The sequence below is a fragment of the Sciurus vulgaris genome (genome assembly GCF_902686455.1).
Source record: "Sciurus vulgaris genome assembly, chromosome: 1".
Lineage (NCBI taxonomy): Eukaryota > Metazoa > Chordata > Mammalia > Rodentia > Sciuridae > Sciurus > Sciurus vulgaris.
In genome coordinates, this window is record NC_136461.1 from 49658683 (window position 1) to 49683168 (window position 24486).

The 24486-nt window shown below is 37.8% G+C and overlaps 1 protein-coding gene and 1 long non-coding RNA gene across 6 annotated transcripts in view; both read left to right on the forward strand.

Moving 5' to 3' along the window:
* Nucleotides 1–14576, forward strand: part of LOC306640138 — a 40448-nt gene extending 25872 nt beyond the window's left edge. Inside the window, exon 2 of the long non-coding RNA XR_013757757.1 lies at nucleotides 57–14576. This is a non-coding gene — a long non-coding RNA (uncharacterized lncRNA). The remainder of the gene's footprint in view (nucleotides 1–56) is intronic.
* NFIA (nuclear factor I A) overlaps nucleotides 1–24486 on the forward strand; it is a 357286-nt gene that overhangs the window by 37725 nt on the left and 295075 nt on the right. The window lies entirely within an intron of this gene.

Below are 24486 nucleotides of genomic sequence, written 5' to 3' on the forward strand. Positions count from 1 at the left end.
CTTTATGCATGGTAGGCGAACGCTCTCCAAAGGAGGCTATTTTGTCAGCCCCTAAGGTCTTATGTTTAGGAACTAATTTCTCTCCATCTTAATTCTTTGTTGTCAGATCTGTAATGGGAAGAAAAGATACACACACACACACACACACACGTGTGTATATATATATGTTTATTTATGGGTAGGCAAAATTTTTCGATTAATGTACATAAAGCACATATATAACTATAATTTTTTTTTGCTCACTGCTTTTTGGTAGACATGAATAATTTAAGAGGTCATCATATGTTTTATTAATAATGGTTACCTACTAATTTATTGTCCAGTGTATCATTTGGGTATCAAGGCTCTTTAATTTGTTTATTGAGTACCTGCTGGGCATAAGGCTCAGAGCTTAGTGATGGAAGCAAATATACTCTCAGTTCCTATGATCTTGTGATACAAGTGGACACCAACTCATAAGGCACCTTCCACTGGGGCACAAACTAGGAAACTTTCCTTGGTCAAAGAAGGGAAAGAGAATCAGAATCTGCACTATCATTTCTGGGAGTCCGATTGGAGGAAATAATCATATATGTAACGATGTTTTCAGTCATACTATTTTAGGTAGTTTATTCAGTCAGCTTACTATTGGTTGCTCACATAGTATCAGGCTCTATGTTAGACACTGGGAGTGCAACAATTAGCAGGTTATAGATAGCCCTATGTTTACACTTGGTGGCAGGAAATAGTCTGAGGGTGGGTAAACAGAATATTTTCTGCATATGATGAATCTCTAAAGCAAATAAACAGAGTGATAGAAAGTAAGTGAGGGGACCTGCTTTTGAGGGGGATAGGAAGGGTGAGCCCACATTCACCTTAAGTTTCCAAGTAGAGAGAACAGCAGGTGCAAGAAACTTGGAGTGTGTGTGTGTGTGTCCCAGAGACTGAAGGAAACAAGGCCATTATGGCAGAATAGTAAGGGTAGAGTGGCCCGAGTTTCCTCTAAAGAGGAAGAATAGCCTGCCCCAAGGCCACACAGGGTGTCAGCGTGGTGAGGGTAACATTTAAATCCAGGTCCATCTAAGTCCATACAGTGCTGTATGATGTTAGCACCAAAGGTTATGTGCCCAGAAGAATTAGAGGAAGCAGTTGCTACAGACATCCAGATGATAGGAAAATCACTTTGATCTAGAAAAACATCTCAGCATTCTTTGAAAAAAATGTACAGAATATGAAAGATACCATTGGTATCTTTTCCTTTTGAAATCCAGGGAGGAAATTATTCAGGCTAATTTTCAGATAAATTATGACCTCCAGCTGAAATAAATAATGTATGTAAACCTTTTTTATTAGTCTTTGTGAAATCTTAAATATTTAAGTGCATAACTGATGATTGCAGCTTTTATGTATGTATTTTTCCCCCTAGTGACACTGAAAATCTGGCTTCTCCAGTTCCCAATGTCCAGCCCACTGGTGGACCCTGTAGTCTCTGTTCGTGTGCCAAGTGCTCTTCCTTTGTTACAGGTCCACATAATTAATGGCTTTATCATATGAGGTAATTCAGTTACTCAGCAAAACAAATGATATACACTTTTACAAAGAGATCTAGAAAGTAAACTTGAACCTAAAAGTGTTTAGTGAGAGGAAATTTCTGTTTGTCTTTAATTAAGAGAAACTGTATGGAAATGTAAGCTAAGGACACATTAATCAGAGAAGCTGGCATGGCACTGTGTGCTTCATTTTCATTTGGCATAGATTACATGGGTGCTTATTAAATAATTTGTATGACTGAAATAACTTGTGATATTTCTTGCTTAAGTTTTTCATATATTCAGACTAAAGAAACTGAGAAGTTTGAATTTTGGCAAGAATCCTTCATTAGGTTATTGTCAAAATATATAATCCTGATAATGTTTGCTTGCCTCAGGGTGGAGGAAGAAATGTATATTATTGAGAGAATATAACTTTTCAGTGAAGACTTAGTAATCTTGTGGGCAGGCTTACACCTGGTGAGTATAGACATTTGTACTTAATGCCCTTGGCGTGTAACAGCCTTGCCTCTGCTCATCTTATCTGTGTCTTGTTAATGTAGATATTATTATGAAAACGAGCATTTGAAGGAAGGAGTTCCTCATATGTAGAAGGTTGGTAGTTCACTTTCTGCATGTAGGGTGTACTCACATCTCAAAGGGATCCTAATCTATACACATAGCATATTTGGATGTTCATGGCCAAGAAAAAGGGATTCTGCCTCCTACTTTAATATTATGATTCAGATAGGTCAAATCAGATTTCTTGGGCTTAAATTTTGTGATACATACATGATGGCTTGGTGTGCTCTATAATATTTATAATTACATGAGATGTCAAGATTGAATTAACTAAATTGTTGAGTTTTACATAGTGTCTGTATCAACATCCTAATAAAATAATATGAAATTCAATAAGTAATGCCAAGTGGGACAGTACTCCACTCACATAAGCTTACTAAACTTGATATATTCTTATGGCACATCTCCAGAATGTAGAAGAAACACATTTATCTAGGTGATTAGTATTCTTTCTGTCTGCCAGATTTAAAGATTGTTTGGAAATATTGTTAGAATCAAAATCAACGTCTGTTGCTACACAAAGTTGAGCATTCCAGGCAAACTCTGGCCGTTTTGTTGTTCTTATGTCCACTTATTTCATGTCTGCCATGACAATGACAGTTTTCAGTAACACAGAGTTGCCATCAAAAGAGCGATAAGCTTGTAAGTGAAACCTTTAGAAAGCAGTGCAGTCATTTCTGGTCCCATCTCTAAAGATGGTATTAAAAATGCCTTTAAAAGTGACCAAGGGGGCTGCAGTCGTAGGTCAGTGGTAGAGTGCTAGCCTAGCATGTGTGAGACACTGGGTTCGATCCTCAGCACCACATAAAAAATAATAATAATAAAGATATTGTGCTTATCCACAACTAAAAAAAAACAAATTAAAAAAAAAAAAAAAAAGTGACCAAGGTAACATACTAGGCTTTTTTCAGATTGGGTTTTTGATGTTTTTAACAATCTGAAGTTCAGTCCATTTTTAGCTGAAAGTGGCTCTCACACAAGCTACTTTTAAAATACTTTAGCTTTAGCTGATTGTAAATTTAAGAAAAGTGGAAACTTTGGAAATTAAGAGGTAAAGAGTGCCGTAGGCCGTAAGGTGCTTCTAAGTTTGTAACTTTCCATATCAGATTTAAAACATGACTTTGTATTTTATGTCTAATTAGGGCCTGATAATATATTTTGTTAGCAGTTATCTATTAGTCAAAATATCAGTTAAAAAAAACCTTGAATAAATTTCTAATAACTCTATTAACAAACTGTAAGGTCTCAAGTTGACCTCCAGGACATTAGGAAATCAAACTTAAAGCATTGCATTGTCTGTTACTCAATGGAGGGGACTGAGGACAGCGTGTGACTTGTGTACTGCAAATGATGCAATAGCTAAATATTCTAGTGTGAGTTAAGGTTGATTAGATGATCGTTTTCAACTCTGCTTTTCCCAAGACCTTTTGAACTCTTGTTTTTTTCAGGTAATATTCCATGCTACTATTTTATTGCTTTTTAAAAAGTGTTTTGGACAAGAAAACATTTAAGTTCTCCCTTGGATTCTGGATAGAAATTAGCAATCACATGCTCAGAAAGTATAAGAATACTGTTATTATCAAAAGCTGACACACTTCCAAAAAAATTCCAGAAAGTAAAATACATAAGCAAGAAACTTGAAGTTGATTGATAACAGAGTTACAGATTTCTTTTAAAATGTCCTTATGTTTTTGCCCTGGAATTAATTTTCAGTGAAAATTAAGACATTTTTCTACTCATCTGGAATCAGTTTTTTACCTCATTAGCAGGAAATGGTGACTATACATTCAGTACAAATAGAATTCACTTTGTGAGGCAAAAAATTTGTGTTCTTTGTATAGTTAATGTAAAAGGAATCTTTTTGCTGTTCTTTTTTTTTTTTTTGTGTGTGTGGTACTGGGGATCGAACTCAGGGCCTTGTGCTTGCAAGGCAAGCACTCTACCAGCTGAGCTATCTCCCCAGCCCTTTGCTGTTCTTAAGTAGGATTGTGAAGGAGATTATAGTAGTAGGTGCCATCATTTCTGGTAACTTTCAGTAGTGAGATTGCTACCACACTTCCCACGCCCCTAAGGAATCCAAAGAAAGAATTTTTACCCTAACCTGTTGGGAAACATTTTAGTGCAGCCTCTAGTATTTTGGTAAAATGAACTGTTCACTAGATGGTCCATGGTGGTGATAGTGTGTAGGACTGGGGTAGAATCCCTTTGCCTGTCCCCCCTCCCCATTTTTTGGTACTGGGGATTGAACTCAAGGGTTGCATTTCCTCCATAGCCCTTTACATACCTATATTTTTGAGACAGGGTCTCCCCAAGTGTCCTTGAACCGTGATGCCTCTGCCTCAGCCTCCCGAGTCACTGGAATAACAGGTGTGTGCTAACTGTATCTGCCTCCTTTTCTATTTTCTTTTGATCCTCAAGTTACATAATTGTGTGTTTTGCTCAGCTTGTGTTGTTGCAGTACGATGATGCATAGGTGGAAAGAGAGTCTAAAGGGAAGCCAGAGAGACCTTCCATGACAAGAAAAATGTCAAATAAATAAATAAATATAAACTGAAAGAATCATAGCACGATAAGAGACCTTTGGTTTCATAAAACCCAAATTTTAGCTTCCAGGTCTTACCATAAAAATGCATGTTGTATGATTATGAGATTTTTCTGTATTTAAATGTTAAATCTATTAATGTTTTCTCTTGTTTACCTATAATGTATTTGTGGCTATTTTTTATATTACTAATGGGAACATTCTGTATTATAGCTTCTTTTTATTTGTTTTGGATGCTTGTATATATGCCTGTTAGTCTACTAATATGCTCACGTGTTCAAGAGAAAATGACAGTCCAGTATTATAAACTGAGTAATAGTTATAGAGCAGTAAGACTTGATTAATTGGACTTTTGGGAGTTAAATTGCCATCAGGGTCACATTTTAATGATTTTAGTAAACTCGCATGTATTCCAGAGTTTACATAGGGTTGAGGGTCTCATCTGACAGAAAATCTACCTGTATTCTGTCCTGACATATAAAATGTTTGTCATTGAATTGGCAACTAAAACGTGTTGGTGGCACTATGGATTTTATCACTTATCCCAAACATAGGAATTGCAAAACTCCTTTCTTTAAATATTTTCTCTTTGTGGTGCAACTGGGGTGGGCCAAATTCCAGTCATAAAAAAAGTTTCAACCTGACCGGTCGAATATGGTAGGAATAGAGAGGAATACAACTTGAGGTCAAGAAACTAGGTCCAGGATTAGATTTTGCATTCTGACTCTTGATTAGATTTTGCATTCTGACTGTTCCATATGGGCTCCTTGCTTCTACTAATATATCTCTAGGTATCCAGGAGAAATGGAGAGTTCTATCTCTGATTTCTTCTTCTAGAGCTTTCCCTTGAGACTCGTGACCCTAATCAGTATTTTTCTGTTGATGATAATCTACTTATTTGCTATCCTATCATCAGAATCCCTTTATGGAATTATCTTTGCATATTGTACTGTTCTTTCATCCTGGCTTACGAATTTTTTTTTCTTCTTAAATTGTTTTCCTAATGGAAATGACATATAACTATTCAGATCATAACCCATAGTCATGGTAGGAAACCAACACGGTGGGACTGGTTCTGAGATGAGAGTTCACCCTACTGGCAGCTGCTTCATATAATAATGCAAAAAGAGGCCTCTGCTGAAATTTCTCTGGTTTATATGGTTTGCATTGAAATTGTAGATTTTTTTTGTTGGAATTTACTTGAGATGATTAAAGACATTTTGCAGAGTACTCAAATATAGGTGAAAGAATTTCAAGTTTGCTCATTTTGGCATAATTCTAAAACAAAAGTGTTACTGTTGGATCTGGGCATGTGATGGGTGAATGAGTGTTTCAGTGAAATGACATAAGTCTGTATAATTTGGAGGGTAATGATGCCTTAGAACAAGAATAAATCTGGAGCCGTGGAAAGGCTCCATATTCTGGATGAATGCATGCTTCCTCTTATGACTCTGAAAAATAAAATTAAATCTTTATTTATATCAATCCACTAGGGGCAAAAGCTACATGGTCTTGGTTTATGATATATTTCAGAACAGGAATATTAGCCTTAACCTCTTTCCTCACATTGCATATGATATTTAATCCATCATCTTTGTTTTAAACAAACAATACACAAGCTGTTGCTGGCATTGGCATAAAGCTGATGGTCCATCTGGAGAGCAGGAATATAGATCAGGAAAATAAGAGAATTGAAATTGGGTGCAAGGGCAGATTTGCATGTGTAAAACCTTTCTGTTTTAGCAGCTTTTTATCAAATTATTTAATACTAGGCAAAACAGATTCCTTTTTCCTGAATCTGCGTACCTTATTGGAGGAAGAGTTGTTTCAGTGTTGCTGGAGGAACAATTGGGTTTTGAAAGACAATTAAATAATGAGCTGTTGGGATCATCATTTTGTTGTTGTTGTTGTTGTTTGTATGGAGGGTCAGTGTGGAAGAGGAAAAAAGTACTGTGAGCATTTGGTTTTTATTCAAGCTGTGTGAGCCTTGGCCAACCATTCAGCTTCTTGGCCTTTAGGAACCTTTGACCCAAGTCAATTCAGCAACCGTTTATTAAGGCAAATGTGAGAGTTTTTGGTGAGCCAACCATTTACCTAGGCCTTACACATCTGTAGATGAGTAGGCCTGGGTCTTGTGCTCAGGGTGTTTTCAAGATTTGGCAGTGGCGACAAGTTATCATTGAAGAGTGTTGTGAGTGTCGTATATGAGATATGGGCTTGCAAAGGAAGGAAAAATTGTGCCCAGAATAGACAGGAAGATTTGTGTTATGAATCTTTCTAAAGATTTTCTATTTTGACAGGCAGAGGAGCAGGCATTCCAAGTATTTGAATAGTGAGAGGTTCAGAACAAATTATCAACAAAGTTCCTTCCAGTTCCACATTTGTAGTGCTATCAATGTAAAATTCTTTGAATAGCTTTCCACTGATGACTTATTTTCTGAAAAGTGTTTATTGTCATGGTTGAAGGAAAATAATAATGAAAGAAACAATGATTACCTTTGGAGATAAAATTAGGGCTGGGAGGGAGAAAGCAGCTTAGTTTTTTTCTTTTTAATCATTGCCCCATTGGAGAAATCAACTTGCATATAAGGTGGCAACACTTTGTATGGAGGCTGTCCTGTCTAATTCCAGGGAGCAGCAGTGGATGGAGCCACTGTAACCTGGCCTCCCTCCAGGAAAGGAGGAAATCCAGGTGGCCATGCTCTGAATGTGGCTGTGTGCAGCAAGGTCTCTGAAACGACAGGAGAGCCCGGCAGCTTCCCAAGCAGCTGGGACGCTGGATCACACCCATTGTCGCTGCTTCTCTCCACTAGAGGAGTGAGTCTGCACTGCCTTAGGAGTCATGGAGCCAGGGACTTTTCCGCCTTTTCCAATTTTTCATGTTATTTTTAAAATTTGTAAGTGACAGACAATGATCGCTTGACAAAAGAGAGATTCTTTTTTTTTCCCTCCAGTTCTAACTAAAGATCTTGTGTAAACGCATGAGTTAGAAATAAAACTCAAATATCTCCTTTTTTTGTTGTTATTTATGAACAGCCAATAATTTATTCGCATGTGACATTTGAGCTGGCATTTTTTCTTCCCAAGATGACAGTAGCTTCCGCTGTGTTATATTCTAAAGCAAAGTCTGAACAGCCCTTTGCTTTTGTCCCAGTTGGTAGTTATATTTTGCCCTCTTGCCTTTTTCATTTAGACCTTATGGTATTTCTTAACCCTCCGACTGTTTTGAAAGGCTTTGATTAAAATATGCTGATAAAAGAATTCGATAACCAAGTTAGGAACAACAAGGCTATCTGGAGAAGACCAAATGATTTGGCAGCCACACAAATTCTATTCAGAGCACACAAAGGGATCCTGGAATGTTTTATAGGGACTTGTGTTTGGGGAATGGTATGAACTCAGGTTACCTGCAGAATATGGTGTCATATGGAAACATTTAAGAGCTTATGGAGAATTCTTTGAAATACAGTGGAATGAGCTATCAAGCACGTTATACCTAAGGAGAAAAATAAAAGCATTCATTCAGATTTTTAGGTGCCTCTCCAGGAAGTGAGATAGGCAAAAGTGAATCATTTTTTGCTCCATACCCATAATACAGAAGAGATATCACCTAACATAGTTTTGCTAATCAAACACTACACTTAAAAAGTAGAGGTCATTGGTGTCCAACTGCCCTCCTCTAAGGAACCTCTTACATGATACCCCCACAGCCTCTGCTTAAATACTTCAAGAGAAAGAGGGAGTTGGGGGTCAAGGTGCATGAAGGTTGGCAAGAGCTCATATTGAATACCTGTTACCTGCAAGATTCTGGAATAGGCCCTTTATTGCTATCTCATTTGACTTATGAGTGTGTGTTTTATAACCTCCAGTTTACAGATGAGGAAACCAAGTTATATAAGCATAATGAAACTTGCCTCAGCTTATGTGTCTAGCTTGAGGCAAAACTAAAATTGAAAGCCAGGTCTACCTTTTTACACTGCACTTCACTGCCTCCCAAGTTGAAGGAGGGCTCCCTCCTAATAAAGTAACTTTTTTTTTCTGTCTCAGTAATTCAGATTGTTTGAAAATGTTTTCTTTGATTTAGCTGATATCTACCTCCCACTGACATCTCTCTTTGGTCCCAATTCTACCTCCAGAGGATCACAGAGTTTGTGGAATTCTCTTTCCACATGCAGGTATGTCTTTAACCCTTGCTGCCAGTATGATCTATGTCAACCCATATTTAGTTGATATTTTTGAAAATGAAAATGCAAACACACAAACCTCTACAATCCCATGCCGTCTTCTTGACTACATTTCACCGTGATTCCAGCATCTGGGGCTCTGTTTGAATCCTGGAGGTCTGGACTCAGAGAACATGAGCTTAAACTATACCTTGGTTTCATCCTTTCCTGCTTGATTCAGCAACCAATTATTAGGATGTCATTGTTCAAACCATTAATAAAAGTAGTGAACAGGGCAAACAGGATAGATTAATTTGTGGTCTATGTATTAATTGCTGAGTTTACATGCAGAATTTAGTCTACCTATGCATTTTTTTTTTTTTTTTTTTCTGGAAAAAGGGTCAGTGACTATTGTCAAATCTTAAAAAAATTCACTATCCTAAAAATTTAAGAAATACTTGAGAACTTCCTACAGACTGAATTAATTAACTTCTTTGGGGAGGACTTCCTAAACACTATGAATTCATATATACTTGGCCATCTCTAGACCATGCCGTCTTGTCCAGAAGACCTGGTTACATGGTCTTACATCTAACTAAAATTAAAGTTGGCAATGTTTTCTGCATTGTCTTGATATCCCTGGACCTTGAGCAAAAATAATTATGCCCTTAAAAATGGAAAAGATAATGCGGTATTCTTATGATGTAGGACTTTTAAAAAATATAAGTATACTTTAAATGTTTTAAAAGTTAAAAAACATAAATGTGAAAGAGTTTGTATTTTTTTTTCACTTTTCTTTGTTTTAAATTATAGGCACAAGTGTTGTTCATCAGTACCTTACCCTTTAGTCTGCAGGAGCCTTTAGAAACAGAAAGGGGTATTGAAAAATATCATCTGTACATTTAACACTTACCCACTAGAGTAGGACTTGATTGTCAGGAGATGGTTGCTCCTCAAGGACAGGGACCTTTCCAAGTCTTTGACTTCCTCAAATTGAGCAAATCCTGAACCCTTAAGGTCTGTTGACTTTAATTGAATGGATTGATTTAGATGAAACTGACTGTTATTTAGTGTTTTAGTACTGAACTTTAGGCAACATTTATTTTGCTTATTTTTAGGGGCAAATCTAAAAGTTCAAACCAATTTGCTTTTATTTTGGGTGGTCTAAAAATGCAATTGCATTGAGCACCTGATAAATTTGATAAGTGAGGAGGAGCAGTGGTCATATCAAGAGGTAGTCGACAGGAAAGTAAAGAGCCAGTCAGAAATGATGAGCTTTCTTATATTTGAGGTAAAAAAAAATCTCAACTAAATAAATGTGTAATATAAACACCCATATATGTTGTTGGGCATTGACCTGCATGAAAATGGGAAGTAATTATTTTACTTTCATAAAACGAGAATTTTTGACCTTGATACCTTAGAGAGATCAGTTGTTGCAATCCCTAGTATCCTACAGATAAGACCCTGATGGTGAAGTGACTTTTCTAAGGTCACAAACCCAGAACAGTAGTGCTCTTTTCAGCAAGTGGTGGTGTTTATCTCATGCCCCCCCCCTTTTTTTTTTAATCTCCTAAGTGTTAAAAGTATAAGATTCAATTAAGGTCATTTCTAAGCCAATTAAAATAGCCTAGTTTTCCCAGGATTAACTTATTATGTATATCATCCATCCTTTTACAGAGTAATTGAGACAAAATCCACACAACTTTTTAATTCAATTTAATTTTTTGGTGATGGGAATGGAACTCAGGGCCTCTCAGATGCCTCAGCCACATCTCCAAAACCCTACAGTTTGGTTTTGTAGGACAGTTTTTATGTGAATGAAATACATACACAGAAAGACAGGCATTGTGCATTGTCCTCTGAAGTGGCCCGTTCTTTGCTTTATTTTCACATTAGGGATATTTTCCCAGGGGAGTGTAGTGATGATGAATATGTTAAAAATATCAAATAAAGCTAGGGATGTTGGGAGGTATTCCTAGTCCCTCAGAGGATTTTCCCTTGGGGAGCCCCATTAGATGGACAAGGGAGTTGGCCCAGTGTGGTGGTTCTTATGTTGGTGTGAAGACCCTTCCTTGCCTCCCCCTCACCCCCACCTCCACCCCCAGTAGCCCAGTCAGTGTCTTTGCTTTAAGCCTGATAGTCTTACTGCCATCTTAGACTCTAAACTTGTCTTATTCTCTCAGAATGACTTATTCAGTAATCACTTTTACTTTGTAATTAAACAATTTTATAGAGGTAGGAAGAAAAGACCATCTTTTTCCCAGTTTACTTGGACTTACATTGATGTTATATTTCAGACTGCTGGTGAAATCAGACTCATGTTTTTAGAGCATTAAAAGTACCAGATGTTTAATGAAGACTGATGTTATCTTATTCGTTTTGAGCATTGGACAAAAAGACATACCCATTGTCCTGTAGCTTTCAGATCTTTGGTAACCTTTTTAAACAAAATAGGAGAAGTTGCTACTTGTACCCAAGGGAAGAGCAAGTTAATGAATAGAAAAGACAGAATTTACTTAGGAAAATGGTGGAATTAAGCTCTGGACAAAACACGCATCAGTGATGCATAGCGTTTTTGTTAATTGGGTCTTAACAGGTTTCTGACTCATGTGGTAATCATTGCAGAAGTGGGGCACACTAGACCATGCCAGTGGCATATCCCACAGCTATAAGGACTCTTACCTACTTGTGCATGTACACCTGAGTTTCAGGGGCGTACGTGTGTATAGTCAATTTAGGCTCCACATACACTTCAGTGGTTAAACCTGAGCTAGACTCAAAGAGTTTGTTTCCATTAAGAAAATGAATCTTTTATGTGGACCAAGGTCAGGTTAGTTAATTTGTTTGCTTTTATTGGAATAACTTTTCCCATTCCAATTCATCACTTAATTTTAAGTGGTTCTACTAAAATACCCATTAAAGTCCTTACATTTCTCACAGACTAGGGCTATGACAGGTTCATGTGACTTTTTTTTTTTTTCTTCTCAAGGCATGAAAGGTAGCTTTTCTGGTCATCGACCTATTCTTTCTTGCCCATAATTTCCCAAAAGTGGGGCAACATTTTACATGATACCAGTATGAACTCTCATTGCAAAGAGACCAAATGAAGTTTTCACAAGAAACAAGATTAAAATATAAAAATGCACCTGACCATGATAAAGCATTTGTTTAACATATTTTTTCTAAATCCTGTTTTCTGCTCATTTCACTTCTTCCTCAGTGATGCATTTTTTCCAGCAACTCAAAGTCAACTCCTGCTAGTAAAATAACTAAATGTGATGCTATCACTCTAATTTGTGGTGACAAAAGATCAATTAATGTTATAATTAAAAACAGTGTCTAGATCTAGTGTTTGTGATGAACAAATGTGACAATTGCTTTGTTCATTGATGTGGTTGTGTTGGATTTCCTCCCTGGACTTTAAGGGGATGTGTTTTAGTGCTGATGTGCACATTTCACTGTGGACAGTAGGAACAAGGCAAGCATATTAGGGAAAGAATAGAGCCCCTGATGTCTAAGCTGGAGCCATATTTTAACATACTTGACACCTTTCCTTGGTATATGATGCTATATCAGCAACTTGTACTCACTGGATCTGGAGCCTCAAGCTTTTAATATTTTATCACTAAATGCTTAAGTGTTTATGTTGCAAAAAGAAAAGGAAAAAAAAGATTCCCACTTGGATTCTCAAACCACATGAATAAGACACTATGTGATAACCACATCATTGGTGATTTTAGTTCTATCTATGGCAATCATTTTTAAGTTGATGGGCATCATTTGTAAGTTTGTGATTTTTACAGATTTGGTTGGATTTTCTTCTGATACAGAATAAACTTTTTTATACACTGAAGCCTGGGAAAGCTTTGTTACTGTTAAAAGAGTAACCATATCTCTTTTCTGAGTTGTTGCCAAGCAGATGTAGACTTTTGGAATGTGCCCAGAAAACTTCTACCGCTGATACTTTGGTAACTTGTTCCTACTTCTGGCTTTAATGGCACCTATTTAAATAGTACATGAACATAATTTTGTGTTGGTGGGTCACAATTTTATGCACTTCCTCAAAAGCAATTAAATTTAGGTAAACCAGTTGGTAGAAATAATGGAAATCCTACTTGCCTTTTGAGAATAGCAGTGAAGATATGCCAAACGATGGTTAGGTCATTTTGGACAAAAAAAGAATCAGGAAAATCCCTGCAAAAAGTTCTCAGAGAATTTAGCACTGAATGTCAAACAAGGCAATGTATTACTATTACTTAAAGAAATCTCACCTTTTAATCTCATCCCATAAATGGATCCAGATCCAGGGATCCACCTAAGCAGCTCTTGGTTTGATATTAAATTCAAAATCTTAAATTTAATTCTTAAATTCACTGGCTTCTTCCATCATGTTTTAGTGTACTTTCCCTGATGTTAATCTTATAAAGGCTATTAGAAATGAGAAAATATCAACAATGTGAAGTTCACTAGTTTATCAAGAAAAGAGTATTATCTGTAACATCAGCTCAAAGCAACAAAGGTCCTATCATAACCCCAGGTAACCTGGTAGCAACTGAAATCCTGTAAGCTGCAAAGGTAGTGTGCATTTGGCACGGTGGGTAAAAGAAGGCAGCCAGTGAATTCATTGATTAACTCTGACTGGCTCGAAAGACAATTAAACAATGAGCAAGAAGGGAGAGAGGAACAAAGAAACTAAAATCTGTTTCTTTTTTAGGAGAAGTTGGAAGATGAAAAGTAACACAACACTTTAAATATAAATGTTAAAAACTTACAACAAATCTTAGACCACACTAACGGGTTACTAAAGTTGAGAACATGGCTGAGGGTATAGATGTCAGGTTTTCTTACACAATAGTGGGTCTTTTGTTTCAGAGTTCAGTCTTGGCAAGCAACTCCCTACCACTGCGTTAATTTCCTGTCCATCTTTCATTCAGCAACAGAACTAGAGATGGGGAGCAGACACTGACCCCCCACCCCAGGCTTTTAAGACTGTGCTTTGTGTAGATTAAAAAGAAGAATGAAAAAAAAAAAAAAAAGAACAAACTTTTTCCGAACAAGATGTCCATGTGCATGCTGTAAGATCCTCTTGTTTGTGTGTGTGTGTGTGCTTAAAATGATCCCTAAAAAAAGCCCTCCATAATTTTGAACCTCTTCTTTTTCTAAAGACTTTTATAGCCTTTTTTTTTCTTCTTCTTCTCAGCATGTGAACCAGTGTGTAACTCAAATAGATGTTACTTGGCTATTTACTTAGATTGTTTTAAAAGGCTAGCTGTGTGGAGGAATGAGGAAGGAAGGGAGGCGGGAGTGGCTGGGGTTTATTTGTTCTGTGTTGACCTAATGAGTACAGTTCTTAAAATATAATAAATATTTATATGTGATCTTAATTTTTAATGAGTCTCATAAACTGGCTGGTATAGAAAAGTGTATGAAAAGCCATATATATAATTGTAGTTGTTATAAATACATGCATGTGTACACTAGAATGTTTTATGAGGAAGAGAACTTATTGGTCTTGTTCACTGTTGTTTTCCTAGTGTCTAGAACAGTGCCTGACATATAACTGGCCCTCAATAAATATTTGTTGAGTGAAAAGAATGAATGTAAACAGGCAGCATCATATAATGGGGAGAGCATTAAACTAGAATTTAGGAGACCTGGAGTCTAGTTCTGGCAATGCTGTTAATTAAGTACATGAAGTTGCTGAAGTCATTTAACTTCTTTGTTCCTCTGTTTAAAAAAAAAAAAAATTGGAATAACAGTACCTGCCCTTCATGCCTTTCATGGGTTTTTATAAGTAAATGATTAAATGATAGCTAAGGGAGACAATGGGGGTACTTTGGAAATTATAGGGTGCTTTAAAGTAATGTATGTGTGAGTGTGTGTGTATGTGTGTGCAGAAAATCCTTTATCTCTTTGCTTCTCAATTTCTTTTCTTAGGAAAATCAGATTATTTAAATCCCATTATGCATAGCTCTCTTCTGTTCCTACTAAGCCTCTGTATTCCATTACCTCCAGTAAATCAGAAGAAGGCAGTGAGTCAGGCTAGCGTGAAAGGCAGGGTCTGCTGTTTTCTCATGTCCCTTTTACTCCATGGGACCCTGCGGTCTTGAGTGCAAATCTCATGAAGTTTCTTTCCTGTTTGAATGAACTACATACCACATATGACTTGTAGTCTCTTAGTTATGACCACTTAAAGATTCTTTGAAGACTTAAGTTATTTACTATTTGTTAATACGGTAGATTGATAATCATGTACTTAGCATGGAGACTAGCTAAAATCAGTGTTATGAGATTGCTGTGAGGATTTTTTTTTTTTTTTTTAGAAGAAGCATGTGCAGGTTAGTAATATTTCCCAAAGCTGCACATCCAGAAGGGGAAAATATAATAAAAAGTAAGTACAGTTGTATTGACAAAGAGAAAAACAGATCATCAGGGCAGTTGCTTTTCATTTTCCAACCTCCTCGAGGCCTTACAGCCATCCATTCTCCACCATAATTATTTTAATTGGAATTCATAAATTTAAGTGTTGAGTAACAAAATATGATGGTCCTTCATTTTAATATATTGCCTTAAGTTAGGAAGAAAAATGGTGTGAAGGTTGCAGTAGGCTTTAATAGCATTATAGAACTTTAAGCTTTAAAGAAACTATTAGGTCACCTTCTCTCATTTGGTTCTTCAAAGAACGGAGGCCCAGAGAGCTCAGTTAAATTAGTTAGGACTATAACTCACGTGTTCAGATTCCTATTTTTCCACTATTCCTTCCTTGTTACCTGTTTGATTTTCTTAGAGGTAAAACAATATTATAACCTCGACTTGGGAGAGCTTTCCAAATTATTGTTAATGTAATGACAGTCACCCAGGTTTAAGAAGCTAGAAAACTAAGTTTTAGATTATAAGACAGAAATATTTGCGTGCCATTCTTGGCTGGACATATCCACAGATCACATATTTTAAAATTTAAACAATTATTCTCTCTCTCTCGCTCTCTCTCTCTTTAATGGCAAGGGTAATTGAAAAAAATCACAATCCCCCACTTGTATCCATGTGGCTTAAAATATATGCTGCTTATTGAAAGAGTTGTTTAACTTAAACTCAGAAGATGTATTACGGCACGTAATGTGCCTGCATTTGTCCATGCATTCTTCTGGGAAATCTGATCTTTCTTATGTCTACTTATAACAGATAGGCTAGGTTAAGTTATGTTAAACATGTTGTACTGAGTCTTGATTCACCATGCTCCAGTCTGGCTTTCTTTCTTGATTAGCTTTAATCAAACTCTCTGCATTCCATGACCTTAATAAAGCTATTTTTCCTGACAAGCGAAGACTGTCTTAACAAGCACAGCTCATCTGGGCTGAAACTAAGGCTGAGTTAAGATGGGGTTTAGGTCCTCATTAAAGTCCCCAGCATGGAGTATAAGAGGAAATGATGAAATGGTGCTCCCTGAAACATCTCTGCTTAAATTTAATTAGACAAATTATACGCAAACTAGTGGATGCCCTGGGAAGGCCATCAACATTAGGGCTAATAAAAAGCTTGAATAGTATAAAAGGGCTGGGGGAGGGGCGGTAGACCCCTTCTAATACTTATGAGAGGGGAATCAACACCAACTGTTAAACATAGAAACGGGATAAATTTCAATAATGACTTAGTTAATTTTATGATGCTCTTCTAAATATGAAAATACAGGTAATATTTAAATCTTTCAAAGTTTGGCATGTTAACACATGCGCAAGATATTTATTATATGGATCTTTATATGGTAGGATACAGTCGTGGTCTAAGTTTGGAGTTTTGGCAGACTTGAGTTCAAATTCTAGCAATTTCCCCTACTAGTTTTTTTTTTTTTCTTTGAAGTGCATGCATGTCACTTCACCTCTGAATTTCAATTTCATCATCCATAGATGAGAGAAATAATTCTTTTCTTGAAGAGACTTTTAAGTGTAGAAAGCCTGTCACATAATAGATCCTCTGTATTTGAAAGGAACTTCCATTTAACAGTGTTTCTTTCTTTCTTTTCTTTTTTTTCCCCCCTGTGGTGCCGGGGATTGAACCTAGGGCCTCAAGCATGCTAGTCCAGTCCTCTATCACTGAGCTGTACCTCCAACCACAAGAGTGGCTTTAGTCAACCCTCTTAATAAATATGTGAGACTTAGATTATGAGTATAAATATTACATACATAATCTATGAATCAAGATAACTTTTGGGGAAAATGCCTAGAGGACAGAAGCTTGTAGATTTTGGAAAAAATGGTGGCTCAACCATCAGAAGTCAATTATTTGGAGTCTAGAGCAGCCAAATGGAGAGAGGTTACTGTAGGCCGAAACAAGTGCCGCATGCTAACCATCTTGTTTACCTTGTTATCTAATTTAATATTGGTAACAACGCTACAAGGTAGGTACAATTGACCTAATTTTATGGACAAGGAAAAAAATCCAGAAAAGCTAAGGGCATCATACCTTGACATAGGTGAGTCAGAATTGTAATTCAGGGTTGGCCTAACCCTTGGTGGCAGCAGGATAGAAAACTAGTGCAGATGTGTTTATAACTTTTAAAATTTGCTTTTCTCATATAAATTACTGGGATACTCAGTGTCTTTCCCTTCTGGGTCCTTACATCCTTGGATGAATTTTAAATGAACTTAATTTTATATTGCTTTCAACCCTCATCCCATTGCTTTAAGACCCTGATTCTCAGCCTTGGCTGCTCTTTCAAGTCACCAAGAGTGGATCTGCCCTTAGTATTTCTTAAAGCTCACTCAGTGATTGCAGGTGTGCACCTAGGGCTGCAAACCTCTGCATTAAGAGTTACCTGCCTCAGGCGTAGGTAGTTGTCCACAGCTGTAAGCCTGAGTCTCTGGAGTCATCTGTCAGGGTTGATTTTATCCTCTTGCTTGTTAGGAGGAAGCAACATGGAAGACATGAGATATTTTTCAGTTGTGATAGATGTTGTTTATGCATTAATTAGCATATAAAAATTAAACACTATTCTGTTAGCTCCTTTTCTTCCTTTGCCTCCCTCCCTACTTCTTTCTTTCCCTTCTCTCTCTCTCTCCTTTTTCCACCTTCCCTTACTCTTTCCCTCTCTCTTCCTTCTTACTCCTTGCTTCCTTCCATCTGTTCTTTCTCCTCCTGAAGGAGACAGAATTGGAGTGAAAAGTAATTATGGCAAATTTTTAGCTCAGAGAGGTAAAATGAGCATTACCCCCCCCCCCCTTTTTTTTTTTTTTTTGGTACTGAGGATTGAACTCAGGGGCACTTAACTACTGAGCCACATCCCCAGCCCTTTTTATTTTATTTTTTAATTTTGAGACAGGCTCTTGCTAAGTTGCTGAGGCTGACTTTGAACTTGTGATCCTCTTGCCTCGGCCTCTCAAGCCTCTGAACTTGAGTGAAAGTTGTTTTTTTTTTTTTTTAATTTTTTCTTAGTTGTAGATGGACATGATACCTTTATTTAATTAATTTATTTATTTGTGGTACTGAGGATTGAACCCAGTGCCTCACACATGCCTGGCATGCTCTCTACCACTGAACCACAACCCTAGCCCCTTTCACTCATTTTTAATAAAAATAAAATTGTCAGAATGTAATGGTCTTACTGCTACTCCCTTAGAGGTGGAAAGAGTCTCTGTGGTCTGACACATTTGTGGTTAATTCCTGGCTGCCTACTCCTTAATAGTTAGTCATTTTAAACTCTCTGAGCCTTAGTCATTTTAAACTCCTAATCTGCAAAACAGAAATAATTCTTAACTCATTGGATCACTCTGAGGATAAAATGAAGGGAAAAATTATTTAGAGCATATCCCAGAATCCCACCTGTGTAGCTCCAGTCACTAGGACCCTGGCAAGATAGGCATTTGCTGGGAGGACTCTGTGCAGCTTATTGTGTTGCAGAGCAGGAAGGTCTGCACTTGCCTCTAGTTGCAGGATGGTGCTATTCAAAGAGGTCTTCTTTCACCTAGGAGATGGCTGGCTATGTATTTTACAGACCAGAAAGTAAGGAGAACAGTTAGGGTAACTGCACTGAAAGCTAGTCTGGGGAATTAGAGCCTGATGCATATCAGCATTCCCTGTGAGATTTTACAGTATTCTCTCTTGTCTTAGTCTGAGTTATTGGTGCCCATTAATGAACACATACAAGTCTTTGGGAAGTGATCTTGTCTTTCCTCCTGCCTTAAGGCAAAGCTACATCTAAATTACCCTGAACAGATGTATTTCCATTCTCCTTTAAATGACTGTGTCATGAGCTTCACTATTAAGAAGTTCATTCTCATTTCTAAAGTTGACAAGCATCAGGTTAAGCATATATCTACTTCTGCTATCTTCTGTGGAGATACACAATTGCTTTTTATACTTAGGGATTTTTACAGGAAAAAAATTTTGATATCTGCTAATGTGTTGAATTAGTAGGATGTTTTGAAAACTCAGTAAAATAACTTTTCCTGGCAGATCCATGACCTGGTGGAAATGCACACATTAGGCTCCATCAAGCTCAAATGATAGCCACTAAAAAATGATAGGAATATCCAAGGAGGTAAATGCCTTGAGACCACTCACTCTAAACTCTGAATCCTTATATGACCCTGAGACAGCCAGGCAGTGGGGCTGCAAAGCTGAGATAAGTATTGAAAATTGGCCAGTGAACCTTTTTTAAAAAAATTTAACTCCCTTCTTTACACTCCTCTATAGCCCTGCCCTAAAGGCTGTATAGCTTGTTACATACTGATAGCTAAGTACATGCAATCAGCATTCTGTACCACTGCTATAGGAAAGAACTAAACTGTTTACTGGCCTCTAGGATGTTGGTAAATAATATCTGGTTGGGTTTGTGTGTGCGGTGGCGCTATGGGTGGGAGAAGACAAATGCCCAGTATGTGAATTTACATTATAAAATGCAAAGTTTTGTGCTTTGGAATAAGAAATGAAACAATCTACACTAGACCTGTATTGTTCTAAGACTAATGAGAAATTATATCGCTTTCTATGTGTAGTTTTGGCCCCCAATGGCTTTACGTATTTTCTGTAGGAAAATGCTATTTATAAAGTAGCCTGGCACATAGAGAATCCAGCGATAAAAGGAGTAAGCACATTTTCAGACTGTTTTACTCTTTTGGAATGTAGCATGAGAAAACTCCTTCCAAAACTGTTACCTCTGGGCATTCTGGCACAGTGGGGGAAGAATTGGTAAGATGAAAATGGGAAGAAAAATCCCCATTTTCTCTTAAGCATAGATGGGCTAGGCATGGGCATCTTGCATTTAGAATCGGAAACCTCATTATACAAAAGCAGGGTGGAGGAACTCTAATTGGACAGCGGTTCATGTGAAAACAAACCGAGTGTATGTTGACCACAAGATTAATAGGGGCAGTAGTGTGGCATTGCCATTTAAAAAGCTAATGCCGTGTTGGGCTGTGGTCTGACCACAGCTGGGGTTTTTGCCCGGTTTTGGGTACAAAATGTGAAGAGGAATGCCAACAGAATGGAGACCCAGATGCTGATGGGTTAGGAAACCTTATTATGTGAGGGGCAGTTGAAGAAAGCAGGCTGTCAAGTTGGAGAGGAGATTCCTTAGACAACCTCAGTGATAAGCTGCAGTAGTTAAAGGTCAGGTCAAAGTGGGGTGGGGAAGGAGTTGTCTTTCTCTGGAGCCTTAGACCCCCACTCAACATGAAGAAAACAAACAAAATCCCAAGTTAACAGCCTGATGTGTTTTCCCAACATCTGCTTTTCCTCATATGTTTGAAAATGAGTGGCCGTCACTACTTTACCCTACTGTCCAAACCAGAAATTGACCTCGTCTTTGGTCCCTTCACCTCCTGGGTGGTGGTGATAGGGTGGGAGAGACATTTAAAGTCACCACCTATGGGGCCTGGTCTTTGGTTTACCTCCAGTAACTCAGTTGCTAATAATCCTTGATGGTGTGTCTGTACTGTTGAACTTGGTAATTTCTAAAGGGTTCTTAACTGTTTAGCACTAAGTAATGCGGAAAGAATACTAATATTTCTCACAGCAGAAGGAAACATTTTATATCCTTTCTGCAGGCCAAGGTTAAGTTCTGTATGACTCAGCACATTGACATTCTATATGACCCTACATCCCTTCTATTTCCTGATCTACTTGTCTTTACCTGTTTCATTTCCACACAAAATCGTTTCATTAACACAGCGATCATGCACAGGAGATAGTAGCTAACTGATGTGATTAACTGGTGTGTCAAAGGCCATTGGTTTATTGCATATGCAACTGTCTTTCCTATTGGGAAGATACATTTCTGCTGACATGGTGGGTGTGCAAAAATGCCAAATTGCCAAATACTGTACCAGGCGATGGTAAGGTATTTGTGACAGATCTACTTATATAGGCAGAACTGTGGGATCTGTTACTGAGATGTACTCCTAAAAGGCAAGTCACCAAAGATGCTCATTGTTAAAACAGTTAAAACAGAAAGAAGAGAGGCAATTCAATTTGGGGCCCTGGTGAAGTTTTCTTTTTTTCCTTTTCTTTCTTTTTTAAAATTTTTTAATTTGTGCTTTTGGCATGCTAATGCATGCATTTAGTCTCTTCGAGAAATTTCCGTTTAAGAAAGAATTTAAAAACATGAAGTGCTCAATCCATATCTCCTAAACAACTAAAAGACTGCAATTTCAAATGAGAAATTATGTTGCAAAGAAGAAAAAAGTTGTTTATTATGGCTCAAAATTTTAATCACCCAAGGGCTGTAAAGTTAAAAATAGACAATTCTGCCTTCTGTTTATGGTAAACTTGGCTGAGTCCCGGCAAATTTCAAAGCTGAACATACTGTATGTTATTTTTGCTTAATTTTAGATTCCACATTTTAAAATTATTTCTTACAAGAAGCATATTTCAGGATATAAACTTAGCCTGAAGAACAGTATTCTTGATTTCTGCCCATATTGAAACTCCTTTGAAAATAGTAAACTATGGTTTTGGGATTTTCCTATTCCCAGGAGTCCAAATGGGTACCTTTCTAAGTCTTGTACATTATGAATGAACATGGGATGTGAAACTGTAAAGGTTACTTTCTGCTCTCTGGTTCCTGTCCTTGTCATTGCAATTTTCTTAAATGCGTGAGTTGACAAAAACATTCATAGAACACAGTGACTTCCTCTGAAGTGTTTCGAGGAGGGAGGGGCATTTTGCAAGATGTGCACTCTTAGTTTTTCAGATAGAGAGGCCAGCAGACACCGAGCACTCATGGCATGGGGAAGGTGTCTGTGCCTGTGCCAAGGACTCAGAGCCGGGATGAAACGCCACTGCTCTGGTTTGCAGTCAGTGCAGCTCCTCCTCTGATCCATTCACAGTGGCTAGTAACTCTCTTGTGGGGCGACTGTTTGCCCAAGAGCAAGTAGGATTGTTGACTCAACCTTCTTCATGTCTTCACAGAGAGGAGGAACATCTGGCTTTACCTCTTTGCATGACGCGTGTCGGTTCTTGTCCCTGAACTCCTCCAAAATGCTGTTTTGGGCCTTTCCTCAACAGGAGTTTTAGAAGAACAAGCCCTTTGGGGTGGCAAGAAATCTAGGGAGAAGATTTTTTTTTTAAACCTGTTACTCATTGTGACAACTGAGAGCCAAACATGTCCCACAGAGTCAATGGTATTCTTAGTAAATGTTTGCTAAATAATGCTAAGTGACTATTTACTGAAAATCAAGATTTCTTTGATGATCTGGACAAACTTATGTTTGAGATTAAGTTAATCATAGCTACCAATTAAGAATTCTTACTGTGTGTTTGACACGTAGCTTAACTATCTGTTTATGTTATTTCTGATGTTCCCGAGAACCCATTTAATAGAGGGGAAAGTTAAGCTTCACTAGGTTTGGAACTTGGAAAAGACACTCAGCCATGCAGAGTAGCTGTAGGATCTGCGCTTAGTAAGTACAGAATCAGCACTGGCTCTGTGTCCTTTCCAGCATGCCGTTATCACTGTGATTGAGAAGGTTGTGATGACAGTACCTATACCCTGGCACCATGCTACCAAGCAAATAGGATATGTCAGAATATTCATAAAGGGGCTCAGGTCCTTAGGCAAGAGGTATTTTCCCAGACCACAGTGAGAAGCTGTTTACACTTAGTTTATGCACTTTCCAATAAATTTGGTTATCTTTTTCCTCCAGATACAAAGCAGATTCATTCAGTAAATATTTTCTGACTCTTATTATTTGTGAACTATATTCTAGATATATCAAACAGAAAGGAAAATCTTTTTATAATTTTGTAATGCAGGTTTATAGGTCAGTAGTTCTCAAAGTGTGGTCCTTAGCATTATGTGCAGCATCAGCTTTGCATGGGGACTTGTTGGAAATGCAAATCCTTGTTCACTGCTCCAGACCTACTAAATAAACTCTGGGAGTGGGAGGAGGAAGGGGGTTCAATTTTAAACCTGTTCTCTAGGTAATTCTAATGTGTGCTTAAGTGTGAGAACCACTATTCTAGAGGGTTTCAAATAACGTTTTTATGTTCCTATGACAGGTAACTCTGGAAAAATTTTGTCTGATATTTATTCCCAGACTCTGTGTGTAGTGTGTGTGTGTGTGTGTGTGTGTGTGTATGTGTACACCTAAGGGTTGAGATCTAACCTCATTTTGGGTTTGGTGATGGGAAAAGCTTAGGTGCTGGGTACTTACTTAGACATTTGTACATAAGGACATGGGCCCTAGAATCTTACATGTACCTGGATTAGAATCTTACTTTGCCAAACACTAGCCCCATGAACTTGGGAGACTTTCAGAAGCTCTCAGCCTTAGTGTCCTCATGGTGAACATCAGGATGGTTGTAATAGGAGCCTATCTTATATACTTATTTACCAGCTAATGAACATTTCCTCTCTTTTGGGTTTTAGCACCTAGCCTGGCATGGTATAGGTACTCAGGGAACATTCTTTGAGAGAATGGATGGCTGTTTATATTCTTTGTGGCATCCATTTGCCCAAGACCTGAAGCTAGCTAATACCTCTAGTAGGTCCTTCTTTAGCAATCCCAGAAGAATGATGTGACCCAGCAACAGGGCTCACCTGACACAGAGTCCTCTTGGAAACGTGCGTTGGCTTGCTTCAGGTTAGCCCCTGCTGGGCCCTCTCCTCCCCTGTCTTAAGTGGAGTGCTGCCTTCCCTTTTAGTCCTTTGAAATATTTCCAATACCCATGAGGTTTTCTTCAACTAAGGGGCTTCCAGATCTGCCTGTAGATATTTTATTCCTGAAATGCTTGTGGCATTAATAGTAAATCTAGGAGAGTCAGACCTCTGCCTGTTTTGTGCCATTTCAGCAAAGCCAGGGAGAAGAACTCTCAAGGAAATTAATGCTTCCCTCAAGTGGGGTGGAAACATGGAGCTAATGTTTTACCATATAACCTGACTTCACTGGCTTTTCCCTCTGAGTTTTTGTTCTGTCATTTTTGTTACACATTGCACTGCATGGGTAAAACCAATGCAGCTGTGAGGAGAGTGTTTTCTCAAAATCTGTAGGGTCTGGTTGCTCAACTAGCCTTTTGGAAGAAACATTCATTGGACCACTAATGGTTATTCACAAATAGTTTATCTAAACTTTATGCCAAGCATTGCTCTAAGGTGCTAAAGATGTATCAGTGAACAAATGAGACATAATTCCCTGCCTTCCTGGCACTCTGTCATTTTCTTTTTACACATAAGCATGTGTTTAGGTGTCTCTGG